Source organism: Oncorhynchus gorbuscha, linkage group LG17, assembly GCF_021184085.1.
Source record: "Oncorhynchus gorbuscha isolate QuinsamMale2020 ecotype Even-year linkage group LG17, OgorEven_v1.0, whole genome shotgun sequence".
Lineage (NCBI taxonomy): Eukaryota > Metazoa > Chordata > Actinopteri > Salmoniformes > Salmonidae > Oncorhynchus > Oncorhynchus gorbuscha.
In genome coordinates, this window is record NC_060189.1 from 57,489,681 (window position 1) to 57,510,958 (window position 21,278).

The 21,278-nt window shown below is 46.5% G+C and overlaps 1 pseudogene; it reads left to right on the forward strand.

Annotated features, from left to right (window-relative positions):
- The first annotated feature begins 450 nt into the window (after window positions 1-450).
- Window positions 451-21,278, forward strand: part of LOC124002118 — a 52,597-nt pseudogene continuing 31,769 nt past the window's right edge.

The following is a 21,278-nucleotide window of genomic DNA, read 5'->3' on the forward strand; positions in this document are numbered from 1 at the left end:
CACATTAAAGCCAATTCTGCATGTGTTGTCTTGAAAACCTGGACACAGCATTTTTGGAGGTCTTCAACTGATGATTTAGGTTTCTTTTGGAGGGGGGGTTGTTTAGGTCGTTTGTTGGGGGATAGAGGAGGATGGGGGGCTGAGACAGGGAAGGCTGGGAGGTATAGAGGAGGAGGGAAGGCTGGGAGGGGATAGGCAGGGGGAAGAGGCGGGAGGGAGGGGATAGGCAGGGGGAAGAGAGTGGGGAGGGTAGGCAAGGGGGGGATAGGCAAGGGGGGGGGGATAGGCAAGGGTACTGGAGGGGCTGTCCAATGTGTTTTCTTAAATTAGCTGTTGGGGGCGGGAGGCATTCTCTCCGTGTTGTCAGAGGGAGGAGTCTGGGGACGCTGTCACTGTCTCCTGCTTCAGTATTACCTGCACCATAAGATCAACTACACTTTTCCTGTGTGAGTGTGAGTGGACAGAGAGAGAGAAAGAGGGAGCAGAGAGAGAGAACCAGAGACCCAAGCTTCAACTTTTCAACTGCCAGAGTGGGGTTGACTTTTTCTCATCTTTTTTCTTCTCAGGAGAGATTTGATTTGAAGGACATTTATTTCTGCTGAGTTATACAAAGTTGCAGGGCAACTGGCAGTGGACATGGCTGGTTGTCTGCAAAGGACAGGACTTTGTAAAGGGCAGGCACGTTTGTTGAGATGCCTCTTTGTGCTTTTCACTCTTGTCTTTTGCTTTTCCTCTGTGGACGCGGAGCCCCACCAATTCGATTCGGCTTTCCTTTACCGACAACGACAAGGACATCATGCTGACAGCATCGTTGTGGCCAACAATGGCCTCCGTGTTCCCTTCGGGAAGTCTGTGTACCTGGACGCTGTCAATGACCTGGTGACTGAGGTGCAGCCCGGAGACCGCTGCTCCATCACGGTCCTGGAGAATGACCCACTGGCCCAAAAACCCGGAATGCTTAGCCCTAAGAAGTTCCCCTGTGCGTTTGGCGGTGATGAGGTGAAATACACTCATTTTGGTTCCCGGAGCCCCAGTAAAGACAGGGTGAAGCTGCAGCTACGCTACGACTCCCAGACGGACACGGTGGTCATCCCCTTCATGCTGGAGGTGGAGGTGGTCTTCCAGCAGCTGGAGGTCCTCACCAGGAACATGCCCCTGGCTGTGGACAAGCTCAACGGCAACAGCAACCCCATCGACAAAAAGGGCCTGGACTTTTCTTTTGAGGATGGTGTCACTCAGTGCAAGGTCGCCACGCTGGTCGGCGCCGGCGGTCTCCCCAGGTATGGCACCCTTTTAAATAATTCCACTAATGGCCAGATGATGGACTGTGATGAGTTTCTTAAGCAAGGCATTCGCTACAAGCACACATCCACCACCAACTCTCCTAACAGAGACTATATCCCCATGTTGGTAGAGCTGCAGGATAATGAGGGAAACACCATTATGCAGGAGCATTTTCAGATCATGGTTAGAATCAGAGAGGGTACAGAGAACACCCCTCCTAAGCCTAGTTTTGTTGCTATGATGATGATGGAGATTGATCAGTTTGTGATGACAGCTATCACTAGTGATATGTTGGCTGCCGAGGATGTTGAATCTGATCCAGATGACTTAATATTTAACATTACGTCCCCCCTGGACCATCAGCAAGGCTACATCATCAGTACAGATGATCAGAACCTCCCCATCACCTCGTTCTACCAGAGAGACATTAAAGATTTGAAGATAGCCTATAAGCCTCCGTCCGAGGATTCAGAAGTAGAGAGGATTTTCCAGCTCGAGTTTGAAATTGTAGATACAGAGGGCGCCGTCTCTGATACGTTTGCCTTTATGATTGTGGTGAAGCCTATGAATACTCTTGCTCCCGTAGCAACCAAGAACATAGGGCAGCTTTTGTTTGAGGGCCAGTCCAGAACTCTCTCCAGCTCTCACAACTTAGAGATCAGTGATGAAGATAACCTGGACAATGTGAAAATCACAGTGGTGGATGGCTTGAAGCACGGCGAGCTGACGGTGCTCGGCACGCGCAGGAAATTCTTCACACCGGCCGATTTAGATGCCGGCATCGTGGTTTACCAGCACGACGGCAGCGACACCTACAGCGACAACATCATTTTTAGAATGACTGATGGCAGCAATGAGGTCGAGTTTTTGTTCCCTATCACTATAGCCCCCACTGACGATGAACCCCCTATTATCAATGCAAACACCGGCCTGGTGCTTTTCAAGAATGAAATCATGCAGATTTCCCCCTTCATTCTGAGCGCCACAGACATAGACTCAGAGGATTCTACCATTAAATTCATCCTTGAGGCCCCATACTCCACTGTAGGGGAGCTTATCCTCAGACAAGTGGAGCCTCCCTCTAACCCCTCTCTCTGGAAGTTCAGTGAGACAGATGAGATGTTTGAACAGGTGGTGACCGAATGTTTCCAGCAGGACATTCTAGATGGGAAGCTCTTCTACCGCCACATTGGGCCTCACAGCACCACCACTGTGATGGATCAGTTTGTGTTCCGCGTCCAAGATGACAATAACCCACCAAACCAGTCCGGTGAGCATACCTTCACCATTAAAATCCACCCGGTGGATGACCTCCCACCAGAGCTCTACCCAGGGACCACGCTTCACATGACAGTGCAAGAGTATGAGCTGACTCACTTCAAGAAGACGTTTTTGCGTTACACAGATTTGGACTCGGATGACAGGGATCTGAAATATACCATCACCAAGTCCCCCACTGACACAGATGAGAACAACCCGGCCCCCCTGGGTGACATTGTTCTGACTGACAGTCCCAACTCTGTGATCAGTGAGTTCACGCAGGCGCAGGTCAACCACCACAAAGTGGCCTACAAGCCCCCAGACCAGGAACTGGGCATCACTCCAAAAGTCCTTCAGTTCACATTCATTGTGGAGGATACTGCTGGGAATACAGTAGATGGACTATTCACTATTTTCTTACAGCCCGTTGACAACAAACCTCCCTTTATCACCAACACTGGTTTCACTTGCCAGGAGAGAAGCACGTACATCATCACTAAGAAGGAGCTCGATGCCACCGACCAGGACACAGAATATGAAAATATTCTATTCACTGTGACCCAGATTCCTCGCTATGGGCAGTTGCAGTATTTAGGGATCGATATGTCGAACAGTGAGACATTTGTCCTGGACGACATCGAAAATGGCCATATTGCCTACATCCATGGCGGGGAGGAAAGCCTCAGTGACGTTATCAAGTGTGACGTCAGCGACGGCTTCCATGAGGTACCTATCATCATCAAGATCTCCATTAACCCAGTTGATGACAAGACCCCCACCATCATGCTCCCTGCTGGCCTTCTAGGGGCATCCATCGATGTCCTGGAGAACGGGGCAACTGAAATCACCAGCAATGTCATCCAGGGCCGTGACGAAGACACTGACGACCTCATGCTGACCTTCATCGTTGAGGAGCCCCCCAGGCTCGGTGAGATCCTGGTGAGCGGTGCCCGCGCCGAGAGGTTCACCCAACAGGACATCATCAACGGTGTGGTGATGTATGCCCATACTAGTGGTGAGATTGGCTCCTTCAAAGAGCATGACTCCTTCAACCTCACCATCTCCGACATGTCCGATGAATGGGTCGTCGGGGGCAACAAGGTCCAAGGAGTCCGGGTGCTCGTCACCATCCTGCCCGTCGACAGCATCCCACCCATTGTCAGCGTCGGGGAGCAGTTTGTGGTGATAGAAGGGGAGAAGAACGTCATTACTCTGGATCACGTTATGACTGAGGATATGGACACAGACAACAATGACATCCTGTGCACCGTTATTGTCCAATCAACATCCGGGTACGTGGAGAATATCTCCCCAGCTCCAGGTTCTGAGAAGTCCAGAGCAGGCACCGCCATCACCGCCTTCAGCTTCAAAGATGTATTCCTCGGTCATATCTACTATGTCCAGAGCATCCACAAAGGTGTGGAGCCTGTGGAAGACAGGTTCACCTTCCGTTGCTCCGACGGCATCAACTTCTCTGATCGCCACTTTTTCCCCATCGTCATCATCCCTGCCAATGATGAGAAACCAGAGATCTTTATCCGTGAGTTTGTCGTGATGGAGGGCATGAGTCTGGTCATCGACACACCCATCCTGAATGCGGCCGATGCAGACATTCCAGGGGATGAACTGGAGTTTGAGATCATAAAGAACCCCAAGCATGGCAAGATAGTTCAGCAGCTTACAACGGGCACAGTCCCTGTTGTCAGGTTCTCCTTGGAACAGATCAATGAGGCCTCCAACATCATCTATGAACACGACGACTCAGAGACCAAAGAAGACAGCTTCGAAGTTAGGCTCACAGACGGGAAACACAAAGTGGAGAAAAAGATTCTCATCATGGTGATTCCTGTCGATGACGAGACACCGAGAATGGCCATCAATGATGGACTGGAGGTTGAGATCGGAGAAACCAAAATAATCAACAACAGGGTCATGAAGGCTACTGATCTGGACTCGGAAGACAAAGAGCTCATCTACGTTGTGCGCTACGGCCCAAGCCAAGGCTATCTCCAGCGTATCACCAAGTTCGGACACGTTGTGGGCAACATCACCCTCGACATGAACTTCACCCAAGACGAAGTCGACAAAAACCTGATCCAGTATGTGCATACAGGCCAGGAGGGTGTACGTGACCTGCTTAAGTTCGACGTTACCGATGGCATTAACCCCCTTATCGACCGATACTTCTACATCAACATCGGGAGCATCGACATGGTTTTCCCCGATGTCATCAACAAAGGCGTGACCCTAAAAGAAGGGGGCAAAGTGACTCTCACCACTGACCTGCTCAGCACCACTGACATCAACAGCCCGGATGAGTTCCTCAGCTTTAGCATCACACGTGCCCCTAGCAGAGGCCATCTTGAATGCACTGACCTTCCAGGTGTGCCCATCTCCACCTTCACCCAGCTGCAGCTGGCCGGCAACAAGATCTACTACATCCACACCTCAGACGATGAGATGAAGATGGATAGCTTTGAGTTTGAGGTGACTGACGGCTACAACCCGGTCTTCCGCACCTTCAGAGTGTCCATCACGGACGTGGACAACAAGAAACCTGTCCTGAGCGTCCACAAGCTGCTGTTGGGAGAAGGAGAAAACAAGCTCATCACCCCATTTGAGTTGACAGTGGAGGACCGTGACACCCCAGACAACCTGCTGCGCTTTGTGGTCACCCAGGTGCCGGTTCATGGCCAGTTGCTGTTCAACGGCACCCAGCCAATAAACACCTTCACCAAGCAGGACCTGAACGAGAACCTCATCACCTACAAGCACGATGGCACCGAGTCCAACGAGGATAGCTTCTCGTTCACCGTCACCGACGGCACACACAGCGACTTCTACGTATTCCCTGATACCGTGTACGAGACACGTAAGCCTCAGATGATGACCATTCACATCAGCACTATTGACAATGGGGTCCCCCCAGATCGTGGTCAACAAGGCTGCCCCGTCCCTAAGGGTTCTGCATAGCGGTCACCTTGGCTTCCTGATCACCAGCAAGGCCCTGAAGTCTGAGGATCGAGACAGTCCTCACAAAGTCCTCAAGTACTCCGTGGCCGAGGCCCCACAGTACGGCTTCATCATGAACACTGCCCTGGGCAATGACAGCATCAAGGCCTTCACACAAGGTAAGACTAGCATTTAATATTACATATATAACAATTTAAAAAACAATTGAGGAAAAAGTGAACGAACATTCATAAAATTAAAATCTGACATATTTACCTTTTTTCCCAGAAAAAAAAAGTTATGAAGTTATGTACTTTGGGAAAATTATGTTTACAATATCAGTAAGACCAGTATTCACACTCCTGCCAGAATCAGTATTTGGAATGCCTTTGACTTTGACATAATCTAAAATGATGCCTGAGGGCTGTAAGTAACCTTCAGTAGAAAGTGGAGTAATCATCTCAGATGTTCTAAAGAATGTAGAGATTCTCCTCCTTACATTTCCAATTCACCCTTTCATGTCATCAGCTGATATCGATGAAATGAAGATTTGCTACGTGCTGCTTGATGGTAGCAACGCCACAAGTGATATCTTCTACTTCACAGTTGAGGATAAAGGTAAGACCCTCTTTTTAAATATTTGAACCTCATGCTCATTGACGTTGTTGGGCCCCATTACTGCAGACTTATATCACATGGCCTGCAGGCATTCTTTTTCGGCTTCAGCCTTCTTTTAAGATTGAATCTCTTTGAGATTGAATCTTCCTGCTCTCTGTCAATCTCCAAAGTGTTTGCATCACAAAGACTTAAACGCAGTTCGCCATGACTGACAGCTAGCACAGAGCCCCTTCTCTCTCCTCGCCCCACTGCTGAGGGTGGCAGGTTTAAAGAAGGTTTAAAGAAGGGGTGGAAGAGGTCAGTGGGGACATGGGCGAACAGTGTCCCTGGGTGTGTCAGGAGTGAAAGGGATGGAACTCCCGGCAATTAAAAAAGCTCTGAACTTTATTGTATCATGAACAATGGGGGTTTTCCTTTGTGGTTTTTGTCCCTGGGTTTTCTTCAGTGTTTGAAGTGATAGCATGAAACCAAATTTGCCACCTCCAATGCCTCCAAGGCATTCCAAGTATTCATCAAACCATATGTCCGTTTTTATGGAAATCGATCCTAGATAAGTGAGAATAGCATGAGCCTTTGACCCTGTGTGTAGAGGAAACTACTAATTTTGAACAGCAGTTTTGTAATGATCAAGGTGACTGTTAACCTGCTTCATTGCTTCTCTAGGTTAGTGGAACAGAAACGTAACTATTTCATAGTGAAGTTAGCAAGTTTTGCTTCACAATCCAAAATTCTCATGGAATCATTTAAAGTGCTTCTATTTTTTTTGGATTCTATTTTCTGTTTGGCTAGTCATCACCATCCGAAAATGGTCTTCATTTTGCTGCCAGATCCATTCCTTACCTTCTCTAGGGATCCTTTGCTTGGAAGGTTTTGGATTTCAGTAGCTGTGTGTATTTATATTCCCCCTAGAAATTAACATTTGGTCCGATGTCATATGAACCGTACCTTATTGGATTTCATAACTATCCACACAGGTTGCATTTCTATCGTGACAATCCTATTGGTGTTTTCAGTATACAGTCATTCAAATGCATGATTATGATGTTAGTGTTTGTATAACGTAGCTTTTCTATGGTATTGTCGGTAGATTTCAACTATTGGAGTAAAGCATGTTTCTCATAAAATACGTTTTTGGTTTCAAAGTATATTCTACATATTCTACACATTTGTTGTATCACACACAGTCTGTGTAGTTTTGAAACAAATCAGTTGTTGGATATTCGTTTGCGCTTTGTTATGGTTCACTTCATCCAAAGTACCATTGTGGACCTAGTTTAACTGCATCACGGATATATATAGCGAATGCAAAGCAAAGGATCAAAATATAGCAGGTGGGGATGGGGACATGCGTTGCTATTTTAACATCAGCTGTAAATGCTTAACACATTCTGAGGTTTTGAAATGCATCCCTCCATGAAACACTGTAAGAAAGGTTTGGGCTATATTTATGCTGGATTGAGGACTAGCTAGCTAGCACAATATCATCTATCATCATCATCATCATCATCATCACCATCACCATCACCATGTTTGATGGCCACGGAGGGTTTAGGTGTCATGGCCTTTTGGTCAATTCCTCTTGTTGTTTTCACCAAGTTTAACCCCTAAATTAACCCTTTCATCTTCATGTTAGCGTTCACGCCCGGTAATGAACGCTCCTGTTAGGACAGAGAGTTGGCTGTGAGAACAGAGTGGGAGAAAGGTTGTTAACTAGTTTCTGAAGATATTGCACAACAAATAATTATTTTCCCGTACTGTCCCTATCCACACATGCTGAAATACTAAGACTTATTTTCTTAATTATTTATATTTTTTAATGCATGTGTCTTCACAAAGTCCTCTTACTCTGCTAAAGCAGAACATGCTGAATTCCAGATGGCCATAAATGGCTGTCGCTCTCAGACAGTATAGCCTTAATGGATAACAGGGCTTTCTTTCTCAGGGCTGTCTGTAATTGAGGGTCTGGCTACAACAGGGAAGGAAGGGGACACAAGGGCTTCAATTAGCTCCACAATCCCCTGTGTTTGTAGTGTAGTCTGTCCCACTGTTCTGTTTGAGATTCCAGCCAGCACATCTGAACCAGGTGCAGGGTTGGCTCTATACCTCTCTGCCATCTGTCTAATGTGACTTTGTTTCTCTCTGACTACGTTTAACATGTGCAGAGCACTGAGTCAGGGCTGGTAGGACACACACACACACACACACACACACACACACACACACACACACACACACACACACACACACACACACACACACACACACACACACACACACACACACACACACACACACACACACACACACACACACACACACACACACACACACACACACACCGAGTAACATCAAATAAAGGCATGAAAAGGCAACAATTGCCTGAGTCTGTTACTGGCATGTAGGAACAAGTTGACACATCATTCTGTTGGTCAGCGAATTTCCCCCTAAAAGTTTAGTGTTTTCTAAAAGTGTGTGAGAAACACCGCTGGACGTTCTAGATTCTATAGAATAAATGTCTGCAGCAGAAGTGACCATGAACAATACCTTAAAATTAATATTATTTACACCCTAAGTGTGCAAAATTCACATAGAAAATAGTCCAAATGGCTGCATTGTCTCCCTGTAGAGTTGTATTGCTGTATTGAAACAACATGTCATAAATAATGTGTTATGGGTAAGAAGAGAAAGAGTATTTCCCCTGGGTGGGTCAGGGGGGTATTTCCCCTAGGGTGTTGGTCAGGAGTGGGACTTATTATAATTTTAAAGTTAATTTCCTGCAATTCTACACATTTGCCGGCCCTGATTACAACAAATTTAGGGGCCCTATGCCATGGGCTAAAGAGTGTAGAGACATAATGAATAGTAATGTTGAGACTACCTGACTGAATTGCTTTGAATGAAGTTCTCCCCTCATCCCTCACCTTGATGGGAATGTAGTGATATAGCATAGCAAAGTGTTAGCATAATTCTTTATGTGTGAAGTGGTGATGTAGCGTTAGCATATCTGAAGTGGTGAGCGTTAGCATACCTCAAGAGGAAGGAGATGATTGTGGACTACAGGAAAAAGAGGACAGGCCATGCCCCCATTCTCATTGACGGGGCTGCAATGGAACAGGTTGAGAGCTTCAGGTTCCTTGGTGTCCACATCACCAACAAACTAACATGGTCCAAGCACACCAAGACAGTCGTGAAGCGGGCACGACAAAACCTATTCCCCTCAGGAGACTGAAAAGATTTGGCATGGATAATAAGATCCTCTAAAGGTTCTACAGCTGCACCATCAAGAGCATAGTTGCATCACTGCCTGGTATGTCAACTGCTCGGGCTCCAACCGCAAGGCACTACAGAGGGTAGAGCGAACCGCTCAGTACATCACTGGGGCCAAGATTTCTGCCATCCAAGACCTCTATACCAGGCGGTGTCAGAGAAAGGCTCTAAAAATTGTCAAAGACTCCAGCCACCCCAGTCATGGACTGTTCTCTCTGCTACTGCATGACAGCGGTACCAGAGCGTCAAGTCTAGGTCCAAGAGGCTTCTAAACAGATTTTACCCCCAAGCTATAAGACTCCTGAACATCTAATTAAATGGCTACCCAGACTATTTGCATTAACCCCCTCTCCACACCACTGCCACTCTCTGTTGTCATCTATGCATAGTCACTTTAATAACTCTACCTACATGTACATACTACCTCAACTAACCGATGACCCCCGGACATTGACTCTGTACCGGCAACCCCCTGTATATATTGTTATTTTTTTAATGCTGCTCTTTAATTACTTTTATCTCTTATTGTTATCTGTATTTTTTTAACTGCACTGTTGGTTAGGGGCTCGTAAGTAAGCACAACATTTCATTTGGCACATGTGACTAAACAATTTGATTTGATTTGATTTGCTGAACTGTGATTAATACAAGGCCTTTTGATTTGATTTGATTTGCTGAACTGTGTCACCCTGGGTCCACACTACAACAGTTCCAGGCCTTCCTGGTCCAGACAGGCTGTACTGGGTCCACATCTGTTGATGGGGGTCCTGGCAAGCTGAGAGCCAGGCAGGCTCAACTGGGTCCAGGCAGGCTGTACTGGCTCCAGGCAGGCTGGCTCTGGGTCCAGGCAGGCTGTACTGGGTCCAGGAGGGGAGAGACCAGGCAGGCTGTACTGGGTCCAGGCTGGTGGCTCTGGTACTGTGTTTTGGAGGGAGAGACCAGAAAGGGGTTCAGCTGAGTCAGATTTACTCTATGTGGTACCACACCTTTTACACTTTCTAGCTGCACACCAAAATGAATACGGAAGTGTCATTAATGATTTGAATCCTTTCATCATTCAGATAAACATGTTTCCATTGAGGAAATAGTCCTGCAGATACATTGATAGTTTCAGCTGTCTTTAACCTTTTACTGCAGTGGACTAAAGTTGCAGCTGTCTTTAACCGTTTACTGCAGTGGACTAAAGTTGCAGTTGTCTTTAAACTTTTACTGCAGTGGACTAAAGTTGCAGCTGTCTTTAACCTTTTACTGCAGTGGACTAAAGTTGCAGCTGTCTTTAACCTTTTACTGCAGTGGACTAAAGTTGCAGCTGTCTTTAACCTTTTAGGGTTTTACTGATTCAGTGGTCTTAAAGTTGCAGCTGTCTTTAACCTTTTACTGCAGTTTCTAAAGGCAGCTGTCTTTAACCATATTACTGCAGTGGACTAAAGTTGCAGCTGTCTTTAACCTATTTACTGCAGTGGACTAAAGTTGCAATACATACTGTCTTTAATCTTTAGGGTCATACAGAGTGATTCTTGGTAGTCTTAAACAAATGTACTTTGAAACAAAATATACAATATCAACACACATGGCTGTCTTCATCAAAAGAAGACATCTGTACCATACCTTCAGAGACTTAAAGTCTCCATGGTGGAAGGGTGGTGATGTGAGGAAAGGGGGTGAAAGAGGGAGGAAGGGGAGGAAGTATTCCCAAGTCCCAGCAGGTGTTGAGAGACACAGAGGCAGGGGGTTAGTGAGGGGTGACTTCCCAGTGTCTCTGCATTGTTCAAGGAAGGGGTCAGCAGTTGCCACACTGTGGGAGGTCTTGTCTCTTGAAATGGACAGTGGCCACATTCCAAGTCCTGATAGCATATGCTGTCCTTTTTCTGTCAGGACCCCAGAGCGAGACCCTGCGGAGTGCCTGTTTAACTTTTCACCCTTCGGGGAGATACCAATGGATGGTGGAATGTGTAAATCATCATTCAGCCCTGAGGAGTAGCAATTTAAAAATGTAAATGCATTTTGGAAATGGTTGTTTTATGTCAAAACAATAAGCAGACTGACTGAATCATAAGTGACAAACTCAGACAGGTTCCCTTCATTCAAGCCTTAATGTATTATTTGATGAGGGAATACCTTACCTTGAGGCCCATGAGGACCCAACCAGCCCACTGGTTCTGTTCTGAGGGGCGATTATAAGGTACTCTGATGGATAAAGTGAGCAGAAGGTATAGACCTACTCCCTCATCTCCAGGCATATGGCCATGTAGAGATGTCCTCTTCGTTGAGTGATGGACTCAAGGAGGAGTTGTTAGAACAGGTTAGAATGGTTAGGGTTAGGAGGACGGGGTATTATTACCATCACTACACAGATAACTGATTATTGATCTAGTGTCAGCCCTCCGTCCCTTCACCTAATCCTGCTGGAAGACACAGCAAAGCCCTGACCTGGAATGGAATTCTGCCTCACTCAAAATGGCCACCTTTGAATGTTTCCTCAACACTGTTTTTGTTATTGTTGGCTATCCCTGTGTAATAACAAGGTGTTTGATGACAAGGTGCTTGGATGAAAGGCAGTGTCATTCTATCATAAAAGGCTAGATGTATTTTCAATTTCCATATAGCCTCTTCAAAGGAAACTAGTCTAACGGCACAACTATTATTAGCCTCTGAGCTCTATCCCAATAATGAATAAGTTCAGTGTGTCAGTTGGGGTTACTCCTCTTCTGTCATCCATACAATCAGCACAACAGAGGCTAGTATAACCCCAATCAGAACAATGTCAATCCGATCCAATCAGCACCTGTTGAACAATACGATCCAATCAGCACAACAATACGATTCAATCAGCACAACAATACGATCCAATCAGCACAACAATACGATCCAATCAGCACAACAATACAATCCAATCAGCACAACAATACAATCCAATCAGCACAACAATGCAATACAATTCAGCACAACAATACGATCCAATCAGCACAACAATGCAATACATTCAGCACAACAATACAATCCAATCAGCACAACAATGCAATACAATCAGCACAACAATACGATCCAATCAGCACAACAATGCAATACAATCAGCACAACAATGCAATACATTCAGCACAACAATACGATCCAATCAGCACAACAATACGATAACAATTGACACTCCTCCTGAACAAAGTCTTGCATCAGAGTTTTAAACTCATCCAGGTAGTTGGATAGATATGGGAAGTCTACATCAGATTTTTTAAAGAGCGCTCATTAAGAAAATGATAGGCTAGTGAGTAGATAGTGAATATTAGCTTCCAGGCAAACTCTGCCAAGGTTAATACGTTATGCAAGAGGAGGTTGTGCCATTTTAGGTTTCATAGCAATAGCAATGATACAAATGTACATATATAGTCATGCTAATTGGTTGTATTTTGAAAATACCCTCCCTGTGTTGAATCATTCTCGGTTTTATAATCTGGTAGCTTCCCCTTTCATTCCAGGCTCCTGCTGCATGGGGAATGATAGTAGACCAGTGGCAGAGGTAACAGTGTTATTCGATCATTCCTGGGAACAAGGAATGTGCTTCCTGCCTTCAAGACTCCCGTCTCCTGCCACACACACACAGACATACCTGGAAGTGAAGTGGGAACCCTAGTAGACAGGTGTATGGGACTGGGAGAGTTCCAGGACAGGCAGTATCCCCTTTCATAGTCCCCCACAGACCCCACTCACAACCCCACAGAAATCAAAGCCAATACTCAGATAGGAACGTTTGACTGCATCACAGCCCCTGCTCTGTTCCAGAGGGGTAGAATGGCACTTTTTCAGAGGAGGGGAATAGTCTTTTTTTTAGAGAGAGAGAGAGAGAGGAGAGAGAGAGAGAGAAGAGAGAGAGAGAGAGAGAGAGAGAGAGAGCCGGCGAGAGAGAGAGAGAGAGAGAGAGAGAGAGACAGAGACAGAGAGAGAGCACGTATGATGTTCCATAGTTGTTCCCAAGCTAAAACATTTGTTTCCAGAAGGGCTAGTGCACAGCACATAACAGTACTGTAGGTTTGTGTGCTGTCGAGGCAGTGAGAGACAGTGAATGAGGCTTGAGTGGGTTGGGCCATTTTACACAGCAGGCACCATGACTTCCTAAGTGTGTTCGGATCTAACCTGTCAGCCATGTCAACATATGGCCAACAATTTACTGTCCCCTGGTGCCAAAAGGTCTACCTACATGTATACTGTGACTGTGATAAGCTTCTTCTCTCCCTCTCTTTAAAGCTCTCTCACTTGCCTCCTGACACGGGGCAGATAGATTTATTGGGGTTGGGAGAGTGTTGGTGTTATGATGTCTGGCCCCTAGAGGTTATTCATGTCTGCTTCCATATGGCAAAGCTGTCTGCTGCTCCCCATACTTTCTTTTAAAACTGTCTTTATATTCTATACTTTACATTATATTCTACTCTCTCGCTGTCTGTCTGTTTAAAGATTCACTCTGCACTTCAGAGTGTAAATGGCAAATTTCAGAATCATTTTTCAAACCTCAAATACACTACATGTTTTAAATGTCCTACATCGCAGAAAAGTTATCCTGCAACAGGGGGATCAAATTAAGATCCCACATCTGTATGTCTTCCACTTAAGCTATCCTCTCCTTCACTTATATTGACATTTTAGTCATTTAGCAGATGCACCTTCTATTCCTTTCTATTCTCTCTCTCTTCTATCATTCCTTCCCTCAGTCTATAAGTTCTGTGAGGATTCACAAAAATCCTGACACCACTTAGTCGTTTCATTGAGCTCAGTTGGTAGAGCATGGCTCTTGCAATGCCAGGATAGGGTTCGATTCCCGGGATCACCCATACGTTAAATGTATGCAAGCATGAGTGTAAGTAGCTTTGGATAAGTGTCTGCTAAATGGCATATAGACTGAGTGTGCAAAACATTAGGAACACCGTTCTATTATTGAGTTGCACCCTTTTGCCCTCAGAACAGCGTTCCACAAGGATGCTGGCCCATGCTGACTCTAATGCTTCCCACAGTTGGCTGGATGTCCTCCCGGTGGTGGACCATTCTTGATACAGACGGGAAACTGTTGAGCGTGAAAAACCCAGCAGCGTTGCAGTTCTTGACCCACTCAAACCAGTGTACCATTCACCCTCTGAATGGTACACAAACACAATCCATGTCTCAATTGTCTCAAGGCTTAAAAATACTTCTTTAACCTGCCTCCTCTCCTTCATCTACTCTGATTAGAAGTGGCTTTAACAAGTGACATCAATAAGGGATCCTAGCTTTCACCTGGATTCACCTGGTCAATCTATGTCATGGAAAGAGCAGATGTTCTTATTGTTTTGGACACTCAGTTTTGTGTATATATATATGATTAAATTATTCATTTTGGCCAGTTGCCATGGACAGTTAGGTTAGTTTTCTCCAAAATGATGCAATAAGCGCCAGTGGCACCATTGGGGTTGTCCCAGTCTCTCTGTCAACTTGTGATGTGCGGCATGCTGCCTTTCCGGCCCAGATCAGGTCACTGTTCTGGAGTCAGTGTTATTTTACAGTGCACGGCAGTGGCCAATAGGATCTATTAATATGCCTGGCTCCTCCAATCCAAAATCCCAACCATGGGATCTTCGGAATGCCCCAGAGGAAACTAAGTTGAGCACTCTGGCATTTGAGAATATACTTTCTGTACTGTAGCGCCAACGTTAAAAAAGAGAAAGCTGTTGTAAATGAATAAATTGTATAGAAATTCTGATCGTACACCTCAATATAATGACTAAATGAATGGACCACATGTGAAATCTATATTCACACAGGTGTTGTTGATGGTTTTAGCTGTAGAGACTGTAATAATAAGGGCCATGGATAGCCGGTTAGCGGTTAGAGTGTTCTGAGCAAGGTGAAAATGTGCCCTTGTGCAAGGTACCTAACCCTTATTTGCTCCAGGGACGCCGTACCTGACCCTGTAAAACAACCACAGGAGGTTGGAGGCACCTTAATTGGGGAGGACGGGCTCATAGTAATGGCTGTAACGGAATAAATGGAATGGTATCTAACTCATCAAACAAATGGTTTCCATGTGTTTGATCCCATTGCAGCCATTAATATGAGCTGTCCCCCCAATATGAGCCGTCCTCCCTCACCAGCCTGTGAAAACAACACATTTCACTGCACCTATCCGGTGTACTGTATGTGACAATAAAACATGATTATTGTTTTTGTATATATGTGGTTGTGTTGCCTACTTTAGTTGATTGCAAATCACTCTGGATAAGGGAGTCTGCTAAATTACTAAAATGTACATTTCTGCAAGTTTATGCCGGGCCATGTCGCAGAGTGCAGAGTGCAATGTGACCCAGTATAAATAAAAAGAGGAATGAGGAAATGTAATAATCATGGTCCTCATTCCTGTCACTCAGCAGGGATATACTTTCATGGGCGCCGCTTTCTGTTGCTCACCCTTGCATCATTCTCTTGGCTGTCAAAACCTCATTCTGACCAATAATATCCCCCCCCCCCTCCTCTTGAGTCCCACCCACCATCCTAAGTATATCTATGTATGGCTATGAATACTGTAGCAATGTAAATAGAACCTGATGACCTGATGAAGAAGGTGGAATGAAAGGACACTGGGGGGGGGGGGGTTCTGTAGTGCTGCTGGTTGCTTTGTGGATGGATTGCTGACCATGGTCGAGGTTGAAGATGACAAAGGTTAAAACAAGGGTATCTAATATCCCATAACTCTTTGCAACAATGGGACCTAGTTAGCTAAGTGTGCTGGTAGTTAGCAATGGCGGACAGGCTCATTGTAATGGCTGGAATGGAATAATGGATCGGTATCAAACACATCAAACATATGGAAACCACATTTGACTTTGTTCCATTTATGCCACTTTAGCCATTCCAATGAGTCCATCCTCCTATAGCTCCCCCCCACCAGCCTCCTCTGATGTACAGTCAGGAGATACAATCAAACATGTTTGGAATCGGAATGAACCTAACTGATGTCTCCATTATATCCTTAGTCATCGAGGCTCACAGGAGACCATCTTGAGAATCTTGGCAAATCCCCTGACAGGTCATTAAAATGACAGTGGTAAATTAATTTGACCTGTTAAGCCACTAAAGTTACATGTTGTTGGAGCATAGGGGGGCAAGCTAGCTATCTACAGTGTGAGTTAGTTATCCAAATGTGGATGCACCGTAGGGAGCCCCATACCTGGAAAACATGCAGTCTTCTCACTCAGGTCTAAGAACATGAAACATGTCCAGGGGCCAACACTTAGCAGTGGTTGTGATATACTGGCCGTTCTTACTGCTTACTCAAACGATTAGCCTCGCATTAATAAATCACTCTAAGGACAAATTTATTAAGGGCCTGAAACAGGGGCGTTTCAAAATGCCATCTTCTATAAAACATTTCATCTGATGGTGAGAACTATTATTATTGTCAGTTTGAAACGCAAAAGAAATGTGAGCTGGTAGTGTGGTTGATATGTTAGTTGTAAAGATTGTAATAAATGAATTCGTAAATCAGTTAGAGACATCAGAACCCCTCCATTTTGATCTATTCCTGTAACTTTCTGAAAGTCCCAGCAGAGACACCTGGTTCATAGGGAATGTGGCCATTACTTAGCCTTATATACTCTATCCACGTTATTGCTCTCATAAATACCAAGGAAGGTGTCCCTCTCCACTTCTGCAAGACGCCTCAGTTCATTTAAATAGGAGAAGCGCTGAGCACTAATCTATCATTTGAAATGGAGTTTTATACAAACCCTGGAAGGCTACCACTCAGTTTCACTTTAGGTTTATCTGAATCAGTGGTATTGATGTGACCTTCTCTAATGGAAAGCAGAAAGTGTATAGTGTGCTTGACAACACACCACTGGATCCGTGTCTGGTGTGGTTGGATTCCATGCCAGGTCTGGACACGGCATCTGACAGGATTCACAAAAGGAGCCAGAAGAGGTTCCCCTCCTCTGAGTTTGAGAAAGGAAAGCAGGCAGGCAGGGACGGAGGCAGAGAGACATGCCAGAGCAGTGGGCTGTGGGCCACCCAGACAGTGGCCTGCTGTCCCTGTTCATCCTGGAGGGACAAAGCAAACATAGGGACAGAGAGATGGGGTGGGAGGGCGCAGCTGTCACTCAGCTTTTTTTTTCCGGAATCTGAAGTTCTGGCAGGAGTTTTCAGAGCACAGAGAGAGAGAGAGAGAGAGAGAGAGAGAGAGAGAGAGAGAGAGAGAGAGAGAGAGAGAGAGAGAGAGAGAGAGAGAGAGAGAGAGAGAGAGAGAGAGAGAGAGAGAGAGAGAGAGAGAGAGAGAGAGAGAGAGAGAGAGAGAGAGACTATGGCTATGGCTGACTGAAGTGTCACACCGGCTGGATCTGAAGCTCCCTATCTCACAGTCATATCTATGGCTCTGATCATGTCCACCTGGGGGATGGAATGTGATATTAGTGTGTAATTGATTATACACAGACAGCTCAGATTGTAATGATATCACCTTGTCATTTTTTAAAGGGTATGTTTGTGTGCTTGTATCATCATTGTAACAGGTGCTGATTTGTTTTTGAGGCCTGCCTGCCAGCAAACTCTCTTGGACGACACACAAAATATATGGATGATGACGACATTGCCTTTGTCATAGTTGTCATAGAGTTTTCAAAGGCTCAGATATCACACAGCCAGGCCTTTGAGGTCCCCTCCACTGGCTGTGCGTCTATGTATAACATGATGTATGTATAGTGTCACAGCGATGTCATGGTGTCACAACGTATCTCTATCAGGTCTGGGAAATGGAGACATGGTTAGGGAAGACTTTTCCTCTGCTCTTTTCTTCCAATTGACTCCCATCGGCCCCCAATCCCCCCCGGTCGGAAATCCAACTCTGTTCTTTTAACAGGCGCCAGGTCAGGTGGTAAATGCTAGATGTCCTTAAATCTCATCTGTCCTATTTTATCGGCCTGTTGATTTAGGTTATTCTGAGGATTTCAACTCAAATGAACTCCAAGACCTTATTATCACGCTGTTAATTGAGTGACAATTGAGAAATAACAGCAGCTGATCAATTCAATTAAATATGGTCATCAGCGCATTAATTAATTTCCCCAGTGCAGAATAGTCTGCTTCTAATTCTTACATGTCAATTGACTCCTTGTTTTCAATATTATTTTATTTACATAGTCTCATCATCTACAGTATTTCACCAGACAAACTACACCATGTTAGAAATTGAAGGTATTTCTATGCAATACTCAAGACAAAATGGTATTATTATATGTCTTGAGGGTAACAGTGTCAGAGCTGAAACCAGAAGCTGTCAGATAGGCTGCCAGTCTGGATGCCAGAACGATAGTCTTTTTGTTGCTGACTATGTTCATACGACAATCTTATCTATCTGACACACAATACAGGCTCACTAAGCTCAATATCAGCTCTGTGTAAACTGGGCAGCCTGCCTAGGAACACGTGCCTTTCGGAACAGAAACACTCCTTCAGATTCTGTGGGTTTGAGGAGATATGAGCAGAAATGTATACAGGTTTGATAAATCAAGTTTCTCCCTTGATAAGTGATTATTCTACTTAATGTGATGGACTGAGGTGTGACTAATGTGCCATGTAGCATTTAGTTTATGTGCACTGTACGTTATAGGTACAAGTGACGGACGAACGTCAACAGTCACTGCATTTCCTTTTACATTGCAAAGATGCTCAAGAAGTGTTTGATATTTCCACTCAGGCTAAATGCAAATACACTTAATCAAACACTCAAATCTTTTTGAAAGTTAACTGGCTCATCTTGTCTATCAATTGGCCACATGCGCACTCATCAAGCGTGGTGGAATTTGGGGCAGGCAAAGACAAACATGATGAATGCTTCCTGTATTTTTAGCCGGAGCTGTCAGAAACATGAGCCTGGTCAAGGATAGACACCGTTTGGTGCTAGGGGCTCCTATGTCAAACTGGGACTCCATGGCTACTATACTATAGCATTGGGGGATGGCTGGGGTGGGAGGGTGTCGGGTTCTGGTGTGTGTGTGTGTGTGTGTGTGTGTGTGTGTGTGTGTGTGTGTGTGTGTGTGTGTGTGTGTGTGTGTGTGTGTGTGTGTGTGTGTGTGTGTGTGTGTGTGTGTGTGTGATTTACGTGAACAAGTGTGAAAAGAGTGAAACGATCCAATTTAATCAATCCCCCGGAATAATCCACTAGTTGGTATCAGTTCAATTCAATCCACCGTCATTGACATCCAGGCTTGGTGTAGTGTGGTTTATCCCTGGCCCTGTTATGGCCCGGCGTGCCATGTTGACATGTGGGCTTGGTGGAGTGTGATTTATCCCTGGCCCTGTTGTGTCTCGGTTATGGCCCGGCGCGCCATGTTGACATGTGGGCTTGGTGGAGTGTGGTTTATCCCTGGCCCTGTTATGTCTCGGTTATGGCCCGGTGCGCCATGTTGACATGTGGGTTTGGTGGAGTGTGGTTTATCCCTGGCCCTGTTATGGCCCGGCGCACCATGTTGACATGTGGGCTTGGTGGAGTGTGGTTTATCCCTGGCCCTGTTACGGCCCGGCGCGCCATGTTGACATGTGGGCTTGGTGGAGTGTGGTTTATCCCTGGCCCTGTTACGGCCCGGCGCGCCATGTTGACATGTGGGCTTGGTGGAGTGTGGTTTGTCCCTGGCCCTGTTGTGTCTCGGTTATGGCCCGGCGCGCCATGTTGACATGTGGGTTTGGCGGAGTGTGGTTTATCCCTGGCCCTGTTGTGTCTCGGTTATGGCCCGGCGCGCCATGTTGACATGTGGGCTTGGTGGAGTGTGGTTTGTCCCTGGCCCTGTTGTGTCTTGGTTATGGCCCGGCGCGCCATGTTGACATGTGGGCTTGGAGGAGTGTGGTTTATCCCTGGCCCTGTTGTGTCTCGGTTATGGCCCGGCGCGCCATGTTGACATGTGGGCTTGGTGGAGTGTGGTTTATCCCTGGCCCTGTTGTGTCTCGGTTATGGCCCGGCGCGCCATGTTGACATGTGGGCTTGGTGGAGTGTGGTTTGTCCCTGGCCCTGTTGTGTCTCGGTTATGGCCCGGCGCGCCATGTTGACATGTGGGCTTGGCGGAGTGTGGTTTATCCCTGGCCCTGTTGTGTCTCGGGTTATGGCCCGGCGCGCCATGTTGACATGTGGGCTTGGTGGAGTGTGGTTTATCCCTGGCCCTGTTGTGTCTCCTGGCCCGGCGCGCCATGTTGACATGTGGGCTTGGCGGAGTGTGGTTTATCCCTGGCCCTGTTGTGTCTCGGTTATGGCCCGGCGCGCCATGTTGACATGTGGGCTTGGTGGAGTGTGGTTTATCCCTGGCCCTGTTGTGTCTCGGTTATGGCCCGGCGCGCCATGTTGACATGTGGGCTTGGTGGAGTGTGGTTTGTCCCTGGCCCTGTTGTGTCTCGGTTATGGCCCGGCGCGCCATGTTGACATGTGGGTTTGGCAGAGTGTGGTTTACCCCTGGCCCTGTTGTGTCTCGGTTATGGCCCGGCGCGCCATGTTGACATGTGGGCTTGGTGGAGTGTGGTTTGTCCCTGGCCCTGTTGTGTCTTGGTTATGGCCCGGCGCGCCATGTTGACATGTGGGCTTGGAGGAGTGTGGTTTATCCCTGGCCCTGTTGTGTCTCGGTTATGGCCCGGCGCGCCATGTTGACATGTGGGCTTGGCGGAGTGTGGTTTATCCCTGGCCCTGTTGTGTCTCGGTTATGGCCCGGCGCGCCATGTTGACATGTGGGCTTGGCGGAGTGTGGTTTATCCCTGGCCCTGTTGTGTCTCGGTTATGGCCCGGCGCGCCATGTTGACATGTGGGCTTGGCGGAGTGTGGTTTATCCCTGGCCCTGTTGTGTCTCGGTTATGGCCCGGCGCGCCATGTTGACATGTGGGCTTGGCGGAGTGTGGTTTTTCCCTGGCCC